Below are 13096 nucleotides of genomic sequence, written 5' to 3' on the forward strand. Positions count from 1 at the left end.
CTTTGAGGCTTTAAACATCAAAACAATTCGAGCCTAAACAATAACACATGAAAGGAAATTCTGTTCCTTTATTAATCATGTTGCATAAAAAGAGACGACGTGTGCCAAAGTCACGGGTTAAAGGTGGGGATGTGGGGGTTTTTGTTGTTGTTTTTGCCATAACACCGGAGTGAAGTTGCCCCCCACCCAACTGTTTCAAATCAAACAAAATTTGTCTCAGTCAATTGTGCTACGCTTGTGCTGCAAATGTTTTTGTTAGTGCCGCAATCATTTTAAAGATATTATTTAAAGTTTTTAGAGGTCATCCAAGGTCAACAAGCCCCTTTGTGAAAAGGTTGTGATGATTGACCTTTTGACCTTTAAACTTCCACTAATAAATTCTTTAAAACAAAAGCAGCACAAATGAAAATTTTAGCAGCTCAAATGTAGCACAAATGCATGACATCAATTTTGTTTGATTTGAGTATTGTTGGGGCCCTGGTTGACCTTGGATGACCTCTAGAAACTTTTATTAGTATCTTTAAAATGATAGTGGCACAAACCAGCACAAATGTTTGACACTAGAAAAGGTGGAGGGCTAACTTCACTCATGTCCCTGGAACAACTGCAGGTGTCTGTAAGTTGCAGTGTTTCAGCATCTAGCTAGCCCTACTGAAGAGAAGGGAGTATAAAACTGGTGTCAAGCCAGCCCCAACTTAGTTTTGAGTATGTATATTAGTGTATATTAAGTTTTACGGTAAGAGATGTGGAGACCTGATTTCAAAACAAAAGCCAACTTTGTTTGAATTCAGCTTCAACATTAGCACATTCAGTCCATAATAACAAATATTAATTAGTGTTGTTTTCACACTTTAATGCTGGATCCACAGGATACACCCAGTACTCTAGTAGTACCTTAGCCAATATCAAGGCAGTCCTTTTTTGGATTTCAAAGTAAAAGCCCTCTGAACTTTCCTTTCTGAGCTACTCTTTCGAGAATTTCAGAATGCTGTAAAAAGGAAAATTCTAATTTCACTCTAGAACAACAGCGTACACCCTCACAGGGCTACCATGTCCGTGTCAAGTAAGTCTGGTTGTGCATTTCAAAGTAAGAGCCCTTTGAATTTGCCTGTATATGCACAACTTCTCAAATGAATTGAGGACACTGTTAAAAGGTAAATTGCTGTTTCCACAGGCTAATTGCAGTATATGTTGACACTATAGACCCTCCCGGTGGCATTTCAGAGTAAAACCCCTTTGAATTTGCTTGGATATGAGCTTTTTTTTTTTTAATTAAGTAAGGGTGCTGTTAAAAGAAAAATTACTGTTTCTACAGTACGTTGAGTTCATGTCAACCATACAAGTCCTTACAGTGGTACCATGTCAATCTGAAGTCAGTCTGATTTTGCATTTCAGAGTAAATGCTCTTTGACTTTGTCTGTGTGACCTTACTTTTCAGTGACTTCAGAATGCTGTTAAAAGGAAAATCCCTGTTCTTATGGAATAATTCCACTTTAAATCCATAACATACTGCCTCAAAGCTGCACACTGTCAAAATCAAGTCTTTCTGGTCTTGGATTTAAAAATAATTCCCTTTGTAAATGTTTTTATATGCAGTTTGGTTTCTTTATTCAGAATGATATTACTATGAATTATAAGATACTAGCAATTTCAACTTGATTTTACTTCACCTTTTATGATTTGATTCAGTCATAATCAAATGATTCTGATTTTGTATTTCAAAATGAAAACCTTCTGATATATTTAATATCAAAAGCACTCAGGTCATGTGACAGGGAAGAACTGATGAGTATCAAACATATTTAAGGGTAAAGGTACTGAAATTTAACAACTGATACAACAGAAGACTGGAGCTCAATTGGCAGTTAAAAAGCATGAAGGATGTGTGGAAAGGAATGAAGATAATTACTGTGACTAAGGTGAGAGGCAGTCCGTCAGCAGCCTGAAGAGAGAGAAATGAGGTGAACAATTTTTTCAGCTGGTTCAGTTTGCAACTCTACTGGCTCTTCCACCCCACACTCTGGCCTCCAAACATCACTAATGTCTTTGATTATTCCCTGAGTAAACTTTGTGGCTTTAAACCTGCAAGGAAGGCTACAGGTTATGGTGGTATCAACCACAGGGCTCTGCTGACTCACCTACAGTTTCTTGCAAAAGTACTGGGCCCCCTTGAACTTTTCCACATTTTGTCACATTACAGCCACAAACATGAATCAATTTTATTGGAATTCCACGTGAAAGACCAACACAAAGTGGTGTACACGTGAGAAGTGGAACGAAAATCATACATGATTCCAAAACGTTTTTACAAATAAATAACTGAAAAGTGGGGTGTGCGTAATTATTCAGCCCCCTGAGTCAATACTTTGTAGAAACACCTTTTGCTGCAATTACAGCTGCCAGTGTTTTAGGGTATGTCTCTACCAGCTTTGCACATCTAGAGACTGAAATCCTTGCCCATTCTTCTTTGCAAAACAGCTCCAGCTCAGTCAGATTAGATGGACAGCGTTTGTGAACAGCAGTTTTCAGATCTTGCCACAGATTCTCGATTGGATTTAGACACCAGACAGGTCAGGGATAAAGTTATTGAGAATTTTAAAGCAGGCTTAGGCTACAAAAAGATTTCCCAAGCCTTGAACATCCCATGGAGCACTGTTCAAGCGAGCATTCAGAAATGGAAGGAGTATGGCACAACTGTAAACCTATCAAGACAAGGCCGTCCACCTAAACTCACAGGCCGAACAAGGAGAGCGCTGATCAGAAATGCAGCCAAGAGGCCCATGGTGACTCTGGACGAGCTGCAGAGATCTACAGCTCAGGTGGGGGAATCTGTCCATAGGACAACTATTAGTCGTGCTCTGCACAAAGTTGGCCTTTATGGAAGAGTGGCAAGAAGAAAGCCATTGTTAACAGAAAACCATAAGAAGTCCCATTTGCAGTTTGCCACAAGCCATGTGGGGGACACAGCAACCATGTGGAAGAAGGTGCTCTGGTCTTTTTGGCCAAAATGCAAAACGCTATGTGTGGCAGAAAACTAACACTGCACATCACTCTGAACACACCATCCCCACTGTCAAATATGGTGGTGGCAGCATCATGCTCTGGGGGGGCTTCTCTTCAGCAGGGACAGGGAAGCTGGTCAGAGTTGATGGGAAGATGGATGGAGCCAAATACAGGGCAATGTTGGAAGAAAACCTCTTGGAGTCTGCAAAAGACTTGAGACTGGGGCGGAGCTTCACCTTCCAGCAGGACAACGTGATCGTGGCTCAAGAGTTGGGAGGTCGCCTTGTAATCGGAAGGTTGCCGGTTCGAGCCCCGGCTTGGACAGTCTCGGTCGTTGTGTCCTTGGGCAAGACACTTCACCCGTTGCCTACTGGTGGTGGTCAGAGGGCCCGGTGGCGCCAGTGTCCGGCAGCCTCGCCTCTGTCAGTGCGCCCCAGGGTGGCTGTGGCTACAATGTAGCTTACCATCACCAGTGTGTGAATGGGTGGATGACTGGATATGTAAAGCACTTTGGGGTCCTTAGGGACTAGTAAAGCGCTATATAAATACAGGCCATTTACCATTTACCATTTACAACGACCCTAAACACAAAGCCAGGGCAACAATGGAATGGTTTAAAACAAAACACATCCATGTGTTAGAACAGCCCAGTCAAAGTCCAGATCTAAATCCAATCGAGAATCTGTGGCAAGATCTGAAAACTGCTGTTCGCAAACACTGTCCATCTAATCTGACTGAGCTGGAGCTGTTTTGCAAAGAAGAATGGGCAAAGATTTCAGTCTCTAGATGTGCAAAGCTGGTAGAGACATACGCTAAAAGACTTGCAGCTGTAATTGCAGCAAAAGGTGTTTCTACAAAGTATTGACTCAGGGGGCTGAATAATTACGCACACCCCACTTTTCAGTTATTTATTTGTAAAAACGTTTTGGAATCATGTATGATTGTCGTTCCACTTCTCACGTGTACACCACTTTGTGTTGGTCTTTCACGTGGAATTCCAATAAAATTGATTCATGTTTGTGGCTGTAATGTGACAAAATGTGGAAAAGTTCAAGGGGCCCAGTACTTTTGCAAGCCACTGTAGTTGTCTGTCATCTTGAGTAACATTTACAACCTGTTTCTGAAGCAGGAGAAGACACTGCTGTTATGGAACATATTTTGTCTGGTTCCTGTATTGATGAAGTCAACACCATCAGTGTTTAAGAACTATCAACCAACTGCCATCATGTGTGATAAAGGACGATAAAGGACAGGATGAGAGCATGGTGTCTATCTGGGTGTCCATGCTGAAAACTGGATGAACTGGAAGACCAACACAGTAACAATATACAAAAATAGGAAAATGATTTTCATTGCTATAGTATGTTGTGTTTAAATTATTGCATTATCCATGCTGAAGTTGGGCTTATACTTTGAAATTAAATATCAGATTGACTTGACATTGACATAATACCCCTGTGAGGGTGTTAACTTTTCTATGGATTGCAATCAGCCTGTGGAAACAGGAATTTTCTTTTTTACAGAATTCTGAAGTTGTTGAAAGACTAAGTCAAAAAGGAAAAGTCAAAGGGCTTTTACTTTAAAGTCCAAAAGATGACGGCCTAGATATTGATAAGGTACTATTAGAGGGTGTGTCCTGTGGATCTAACGTGTGGAAACAAGACTAACTAATATTTGTTATTATGAGCTAAATGTGTTAATGCTGAAGCTGAAGTCAATCAATGCTGGCCTACACTGTAAAAAAATATTCCGTAGAAAAACGGAAAATGTCCTGGTAATTTTCTGCCAGTACATTTTCTGTTTTTTTACGGAAGTTTGACGGACTTTTCTGTAAACGATAAAACGGAAAATTCTGTAGATTTACAGTATACTCTCTGTACTATTTACGGACATTTCCTTCAGCTATAAAACGGAAGATTCCGTTTATTCACAGTATATTTTCTGTATCATTAACTGATATTTTCCGTAAATAGAAAATTTGAAATTTCTGTTTATATTACTATTTCCAAGCACTTCTTTTCACTGTAACTCATTAAATATAGTTCTTTATATCCTTAAACGTACATTTCTATGCAATTACAACCTAGTACACCATGTACTCAAAAATTCATAAATTAAAACTTAAATTAATTTGTGCTTCGTACACAACAACATTGGTACAATTAATGTTAAATATTCTTTTATTCTCCTCAACTCTAAAACTATACTAAAATATAATGACAGCATCCATCTTGTCATAAAACTACTAAACAGCTGATACATGAACAAAATAACTCACAAGCTTTCAAATTTGAGCATTTTTATTTCCTTAAAATCAGGTTGCCCTCATGTAAATGTGTTTATTTACATTCATTCAAGTGGCTACCAAGTGTTTTCTTCAAACAGGACACCTGACAAACAAAAAATGTCATATTTAACTATATGTTCACATTTAATAATATCCATAGTACCTTTTAGTTAGAATCACTGCCTTGTGGTAGTTTTGCCTCAGCCAAATGGTTAAGGTGTGGCTTACATCCATGTCTGTCCACTTATGATACAGTATACACATGTAGTCAGTTATAGCCAAACACCTTTGATTACTGAATTACATTCACTTCATTAATGAAGTGAATGTCATTCACATTTGTGTGAACATTTGTCTGAGAACAACTCTTTACCTTAAAATATAACATACTTGAGTCAAAATTTGTTGACTGTTTAAGTGGTGCCACATGAATAAAACTGAACAGATCTAAAGAAGATGTTCCTGAACTTTGGGTTTATTCGAACAGGACGGATGGATAACCACAGGACTTTTCACCATATGATAACTAAAACACAAAATAAATTAAGACAGATCACTGTCCCAAACTTAAAGATAAAAGTGTATTTACTGGACTTGTTTTGTCAGTGAGGAGCAAAGTACAATTAGAAGTGCTTGTTCTGATGAAAAGTTAAACTGTAAACAGCAGCGTAGTGAATAAGGATCTGTGTCATCCTCAGCAGTGACAACACTTAAACATCATAGTTCAAAATCCTTAATGCACACCTTTTTCTCCATGGTGTTCAAATGCTCTTAGCTGTTTAAGTAGAGGAAAAAGTCTGACATATTTCATGACCATTAAATGTTAGACAAGGCTCTGAAAACAAGGTTACGGTTACAAACAAAAACCTCTGCTTGTGCGCACAGACCCTAAATCACAACAAATAAGACAATAGTAAGGCAAATTACTACAAAGTCTTGTTACCACTCTTCATATACCAGTGTGACAAAGTCCTGAATCCAGCCTGCATGTTAGTCCATCAAGGTCCATCTGAGCTTTAAGTAAAATACACTCAGCTTTTCCTTGGATTTTCAGAGTTGCTCAGTTCATACAGGAACTGCAGCAGTCGGGATTAACGTGTCGCTGTGTTGCTCCTCCAAGTCAGCCATTGAGACTAGTCGCAATTTATTCTGAGAAAAAAAAGAGAAACAACAAGTCATTTTTAAAAAGTTTGTATTTTTATTTTATTTTTTACCTAGAACATAAACAACATAAACAAAAAAGGATTAGGGCTGTGCGATATGACGATTTATATCAGATGACAATATAAAAATGTGTATGTTTCATATTATACACTATTGTTTGTTATGTGGTGTTGCAAAATAAACTGTTTATGGCAATATATTTTTCATGATTTTGATGGTCACTGTAGTGGCTATATTAATTTCTTAAAGTTCTCTCTTTCTCTTATACTTAAAATAACCACACTATGGACGGACAAGTGACTGTTTTTACGTGTACTTTCGTTACCAACAATGACGGTAAAGCCATTGCGTGGCTCCGCCGTCCGCTTGTTTATTTTCCACATAAACCTTTCACAATAAAGCTCAAATGATGTACATTATTCCCAAACATCAAATTTCAGAATATGCATCAAACAAATGACCTCAAATAAAAACATGAAGTGACTATAAATGGCGCTTACAGTCACCACGCAGATGAAGGCACAGAGAATACCAGCATGACCAGCGAGGATGAGGCAGAACCAGCTAGCTCCATCAGAAGGACCAGACAAAAGAAATCGAGGACCTTATTGTTAAACGAGGGGCTACCTCTGTAGCATGGACATGGTTTGGTTATGAAAAGTCTGACACGCCCCAGAAAGCTATACTATGCAAATTATGCCACAAACTGGTCCCCACCACCACTCAAACACGACAAACCTCTTTAACCACCTACACAAGAATCACATGAAAGAGTATGGAGAGAGTTTACGAATGAAAAGCAAAAAAGAGCCGTCAGGTGCTCAAAATAATCCTTAGACTCAAACGTTAGAACAGGCTTTTCCTCGCAGCACGCCGTGAAATAAATACTCAGAAAGAAAATGGCAGCCGTTTAAACTCATGTCTAAAAATGTATAGTTTCATGCATCGGTCAAAACACTCGACTCCAGGTACACGACGCCCAACTGAAAACACTTCACATAAGTCGAGTTGCCCGAGAATCACAGAATTTACAGAAAATGCACTATTTTGTGATATATATCGTTATCAGGAGAGAAATGTCTTATATTGGGATGTGAGATTTTGGTCATATCACACAGCCCTACAAAGGATTATAATTCACGTAGAGTTGCATACACATAACACCATTCTGTTGCAACAAAAGCAGTTTATAATTAAAGTAACATACATACCTTGAAAAACGAAATCAACCACAACATTAAACTCACCTTGTGTTTGTAGAGAAGGTGGTCAGGGTTTTTCTTCATTTCCTGAGACCAGCTGCTCTGGATTATTACCAGCTTGTATCTTCATCTTTTTTTTCACTTGGTGAAGTCTTTCATTGCTCTGCACTGGAAAACCAAAGTGTGTGATCAAAGGTGAAATAAGGGATATTTTTCCACTGCAGGACTTAGAGTCAAGTAGTGATAGCTGTTGAACCATTTCTCAAATAATCTGTAAGGATCTGGATTTTTAAGAAAGATACAAATATCTCTGCTTATATTTGGCTAAAAGCTTGATATAGACAAGGCATATAAAGCCCCTGCACACCAGCACTGCGCTTACATTATAGTTCAATCAAGAAATAGTTATTATTGATTTATTATTGAATTTTTTTTAGTAATAACTATTAGTATTTAATCATATTTGCACAGTGGGGTGACAAAAATATTCCACATACTAGAAATGCTGCTCAACATTTCATAAATTACATTTTCAACAAATGCTGGAGTAAAAACACAGTTACAGGGAAAATGTGTCTGTCTATAAATATTAACTAAACATTTCTATGTGCTACAAAATAGACATGTGGTGAGGTGAAACTATACTTTCAATAATATTACCACTACAGTCTGTTAACCACCGAAATAATCTATGCTGGTCAGCTAGCTAAAAGTATTTACTTTAGCAGCCCAAATCAGAGTGCTGCTAAAGTATCATCAGCAAAAGCTAATGCTACATTAGCATTTGCTAGCGTCAGCCGGGAAGGTCTGAGGGTTAAACTAGGGTTAGTGTAACTTTGCCCGAAACCCTTTAAAGTGTACAGTAGAGCCAACTGTAAAACACGGGTATTGATACAGTACTTATGAGAGTCCTAGAATAATTTCTAGGACCATAAGTTCTCACTTTCCCCAGTTATCCACATCGCTGACTTTCGCTAATTAGCTAGTTAGCAGTCACAGCTGTGTAATACCTAGAGAGACACAGACAGCTAACTATAATATTTATGAAAACTGGTTCAGCCACTGAAGGGCAAAACTGGTGGTATCACAGTAAAAATTATTTTAACATTAACTAAAATAAAGCTTAAGTCATGTTAAACCTAAATAACAATTATTTTTTTAAAAATGAGTCAGCAAAATATTCCTGACTTGTCTGGAGACAGCCGAAACCAGTTAACAAATAAATTAACAATTCTTTCTAAATAAAAACGCAGAGTCTTTTGAAAATTATTATTTTGATAAAAGGAAACATGAGTTTTAATACTTACCACAGAAATTTGAAGGCAGTTTCTCCAACTTCAGAGTCCAAAATCCAGATGAAGCCTGAAAGAAGCCTAATGGCTGCTCTTGCGCTTACTTTTCCCTCCTTTTTGGGTTCTTTTTCCCACAATGCATTGCAGTAGTTGAGAAATACAGAAAAATACCTGTAAATGACTAATACGGAAAATTCCTTCACGTTTATACAGTAGATAGTACTGTATTTTTACGGATTTTTTTTACAGTGTATGTTTTTAAATCAGATCTTGCTTATAATAATAAGAAACAATCGTATTTTGTAAAAAATGACACATTGGTTAAACAGCTTCAGGACCTGAACAGGTCATTTTGAAATGCTCTGACATCATGTTAATCATGATACATTTGCAGTGTTACACTTAAAAAAATTGTGGTGTCTTCAAAGTCTGAAAAGAAAATAATAATTTTCTGTGTTTTTATTAACTTCTTGTTTTCTTTTACATACATCAAAGACTAAAGACATTTTTAAGCACTTAAAACCTTCCACTCAGTGAGGGTCCAGCCCTCAGTGTAACCGTACTACATTAAACTCAGAGTTTTATGTGAGACAGGTGTGGCTGGATGAACTGTACAGTTAGTCTCCAACAATAATTTACAAAAACATTATTTGACAGTCACTTTAGGCTAAGGCGGGCATGTTTTTGGTGTCTCGTGTGTCAGCGTGCTACTGGCTCTCAACTAACAGCAACAGGCCACCAGTGTGCTGACCGTGGTGCTGAAACAGAAACTGAGTTTACAGTGAGGTCTGAGCTCCTGAGGTTTACAAAGCAACATGCAGAGGTCTTTGAGAGGAACTTAATGAGGAACTTATGGAACTTTGTTTATTTCGGAATAAAAATATGCTTAATAATAAAGCGAAATATATTCTTTTTTTTCTTGCCAAATCTGCATTTCTGGCTAAAAATAGACAAGATGTGTTTCTATATTTAGATCACTGTAACACACGATCTTGTCTCACACAGTTTGTGGGATCTACAGTCCCCATTTGTGGTTTATCTCCCGTATATGAATAGGACAGTTTCGGCAGACCACACATTCTGTAATTAGAGGGTTGCATACTGACATACTGTAAATGTCACCTTATAAGCGTACATATGTGGTAAACCTCACGCTCCCTTCTGAGTGTTTTTCAGCATGGGGAAGTACTGTGTGTAGTGGGAGTAAGGGTTGCTAGAAGGGTAGACAAGGAGGAAAGAAAGGAGAGAGAGAGAGGAAGGAAGGAGGGAGAAAAAAGAGAGATTCGCGTCATCCTAACACGCAATCATTGGTGGGAGAGGAGGAGGAGAGTCCCTGCACTCTTACTGCAAAGGGTTTCCTGCAGTGCTAGAAAAGGGTTCTTTAGCCCTGCATTCATTCATTTAAATCCAGCCTGTGTGTTTTAGATTTCTCCCTTTATATAAGAATTTTGATTCATAATCTTTCTGTCACTGTATTTTTTCTTTTCTGTTCTGTATGAGAAAGCCTGGAAATAACAATGGAAGAAACAGCATCGCTTAGATTTGGAGCCATGGAAGGTGTAAATAGCTCTCATTGTTTACTTGAAGATCCAAACATGATTAACATGCTACTGTAAAGCAGTTATTATATCATAAACATCGTTTAAAAAAACATATTTCTGCCTGCATGCATTGTAATACAATTGTATCTTTGCTGAAGTCCCTTGGTGTAAGCTGTAAATTTGATGTTATGTGTGCTACATAAACTGTATACTGAAAATGGATGAAATGTGAATCCAGTGCACAAATGCCTCCAAACCAAATTCTTTCTGACAGCCAGCAGCGGGCAACTCATTTGGTGGGAAAGAAGTCTGGTTGTATGCAGGGGCGGAGCGTGGGGGTGGCTTACGGGGCTTAAGCCCGGGTTGTTTTGTCAGAAGCCCGGGGTATTTTGGAGTGTAATTTTTTCATAGTTAGATGCCTGGCTGACAACTGTATAAAACAAAAAGTACACACAATATTCGAAGCACATAGTGCACACTGTGGGAATTTACGACTGTGCGTGAATCCCCCCCTGATATTGGTATGATCCAAGCTCAGGCACTAAGCGACTGAGCGAGGGGGCGGGGCAGCTGCTGCCCGTGAGTGCGCTGTTGGAGAGACGGAGCCAGCCATACTAAGGAGAGCTTAAGTTTGACCAGGTACCAAAGCAAATCATTCGTACTGTACAAATAATGTAAATATGACGGTGCATCACGAAAGATTGATATCAAACTGATCACTTGACCAATATTACGTTACTTGCTCTTCAAGTGAATCAACAAATGGCAAAATGAAAAGCCGAACAAATGCTTTTTTTTTTTTTTTTTTAATAGAGTCTTATCTTACGTGTGTTTATTTCATATTTTCAGTTCTTACCCTCCCCGACTAAATCGGTTTCAGTTATGTACTGAAACATAAGAATGGACATTAGAGGCTTCTTTCAAAGAAAAAACTCAGGTAAATGTTATTTTATATATTATGCTTTGTATGTTGTTCAGTATATTTCTATGCAAAACAAGAGGGATTTCAGTACACAGCAGGATATTCACATTTGTAACCAGATATTTACACTTTAGGGAGAAAACATAAAACATTTTTACTGTACAACATCAATTTAGAGTAAATTTTTGTTTTAGATAAATATTGAAATATATTTTGAATTAGTTAAATTTCAGAATAAAGAGAGACAGAGCTATTTTTATCACTTTCATCAAATTTAGGAGTACATGTACACTAAATTTATTGTTAATTAATAAGAAAACTCCAGACGATTCCATTCTGAGCTGAAGAAGCTTCTGATAGGTTAGTAGAGTCCATGTGAGTAAATTGCTGGCACAGCTGTGGATGCATATAAGGCAAAACACAGAGCCTGTTTCTTTGACATGGGAAAATCAAGAGATATCAACCAAAACACCAGGAACAGAACTGTGGAGCTCCATAAGTGTGGCTCAAGTTTGAATACAATTTGGTGCCATTTGCAATTAAGAAATACAGACAGTTTCTCTCTTTACTCTTAAAGTTAACAAATATGTTTTTATATTTATCAATCTAAAAAAATAAACATTTAGTCTGATTTGATGTTACAATTAAAAAAGTGTTTTTATCTGAAGAGTAAATATCTGGTTTCAACTGTATATTTGATGATTGTCAGCACAAAGAGGGAGAGAGAGGAGAATGAGGACAGAACAGATGAACAAGAGCAGGTGAGACACACATGTTAGTCAAATGGTTGTTTACCAAAAGTATCACCGTATCATAGGTCCTCATGTATCTCGTACCTAGTGTTTCTTTTTAGGTTTGTTATTTTTCAAATTCTGTATTTATTAAGTTCTGCAGGCTTGTTTGCACAACAAGGCTGAATAATTATATAAACTTTTCTCAATCTAAATAGTGTACTTTGGTAGAATTAAAAAAATAAGTGTAGTGCAGGTCTATGATGATTTTTAGTGCTACTATCATCTAGTTCTGATTCTGGTTCTGTCTTGGTTAAGTCCTCAGTAGTCCTGATTTTGAACTGTTGTAGTCCTGTTTTAATTCTGGATCAGTTCTGGGTCTGGTTGAATTGGGGTTTAGTCCTCGTGTCTTGATACAGCCCTGACCTTGTTCTGCCTTGCTGCTTAATTAAAAAACTAGTTTAAGGTGTCCTGCACATGTGATATATATTTTTCCCTATATGAAGTCATTCTTTTTTGAACAGAGCCTATTAATCTTTCAGTCATTTCTACACCCCCCCCCCCCCCCCCCCAAAAAAAAAAAAAAAAAAAATCCCACATGCATACTACTCTTTGGGCTAAGCCCCGGGTGTTTCAAATGTCTGGCTCCGCCTCTGGTTGTATGGGGGTCCACAGGAAAATAGCTGTTTTCTGGATCCTCAGTTTTTTGACCCTCAATTAAAGCTCCTTAATGAAATATGAAATGTATCCTAATTAAGTCTAAATGTGGTTTAAACTCTTGAAACAGACAACAAGAATAAATTAAGAGCTACATATAATTATATAGTAATATGTAATAATAGTGTAATAAGCGTAAGATTAGCCCCAACCTCGACTCACTTTTTTAGATAGTTTCCTTCAAAATATCCCGAAGCTACCTTGTTTTTTCTCCCACATTTTAATTATGATTATGAA

Source organism: Diplotaxodon limnothrissa, linkage group LG13 (genome assembly GCF_057381915.1).
Source record: "Diplotaxodon limnothrissa isolate DT_005_m linkage group LG13, D_limnothrissa_male_GT1.1, whole genome shotgun sequence".
Lineage (NCBI taxonomy): Eukaryota > Metazoa > Chordata > Actinopteri > Cichliformes > Cichlidae > Diplotaxodon > Diplotaxodon limnothrissa.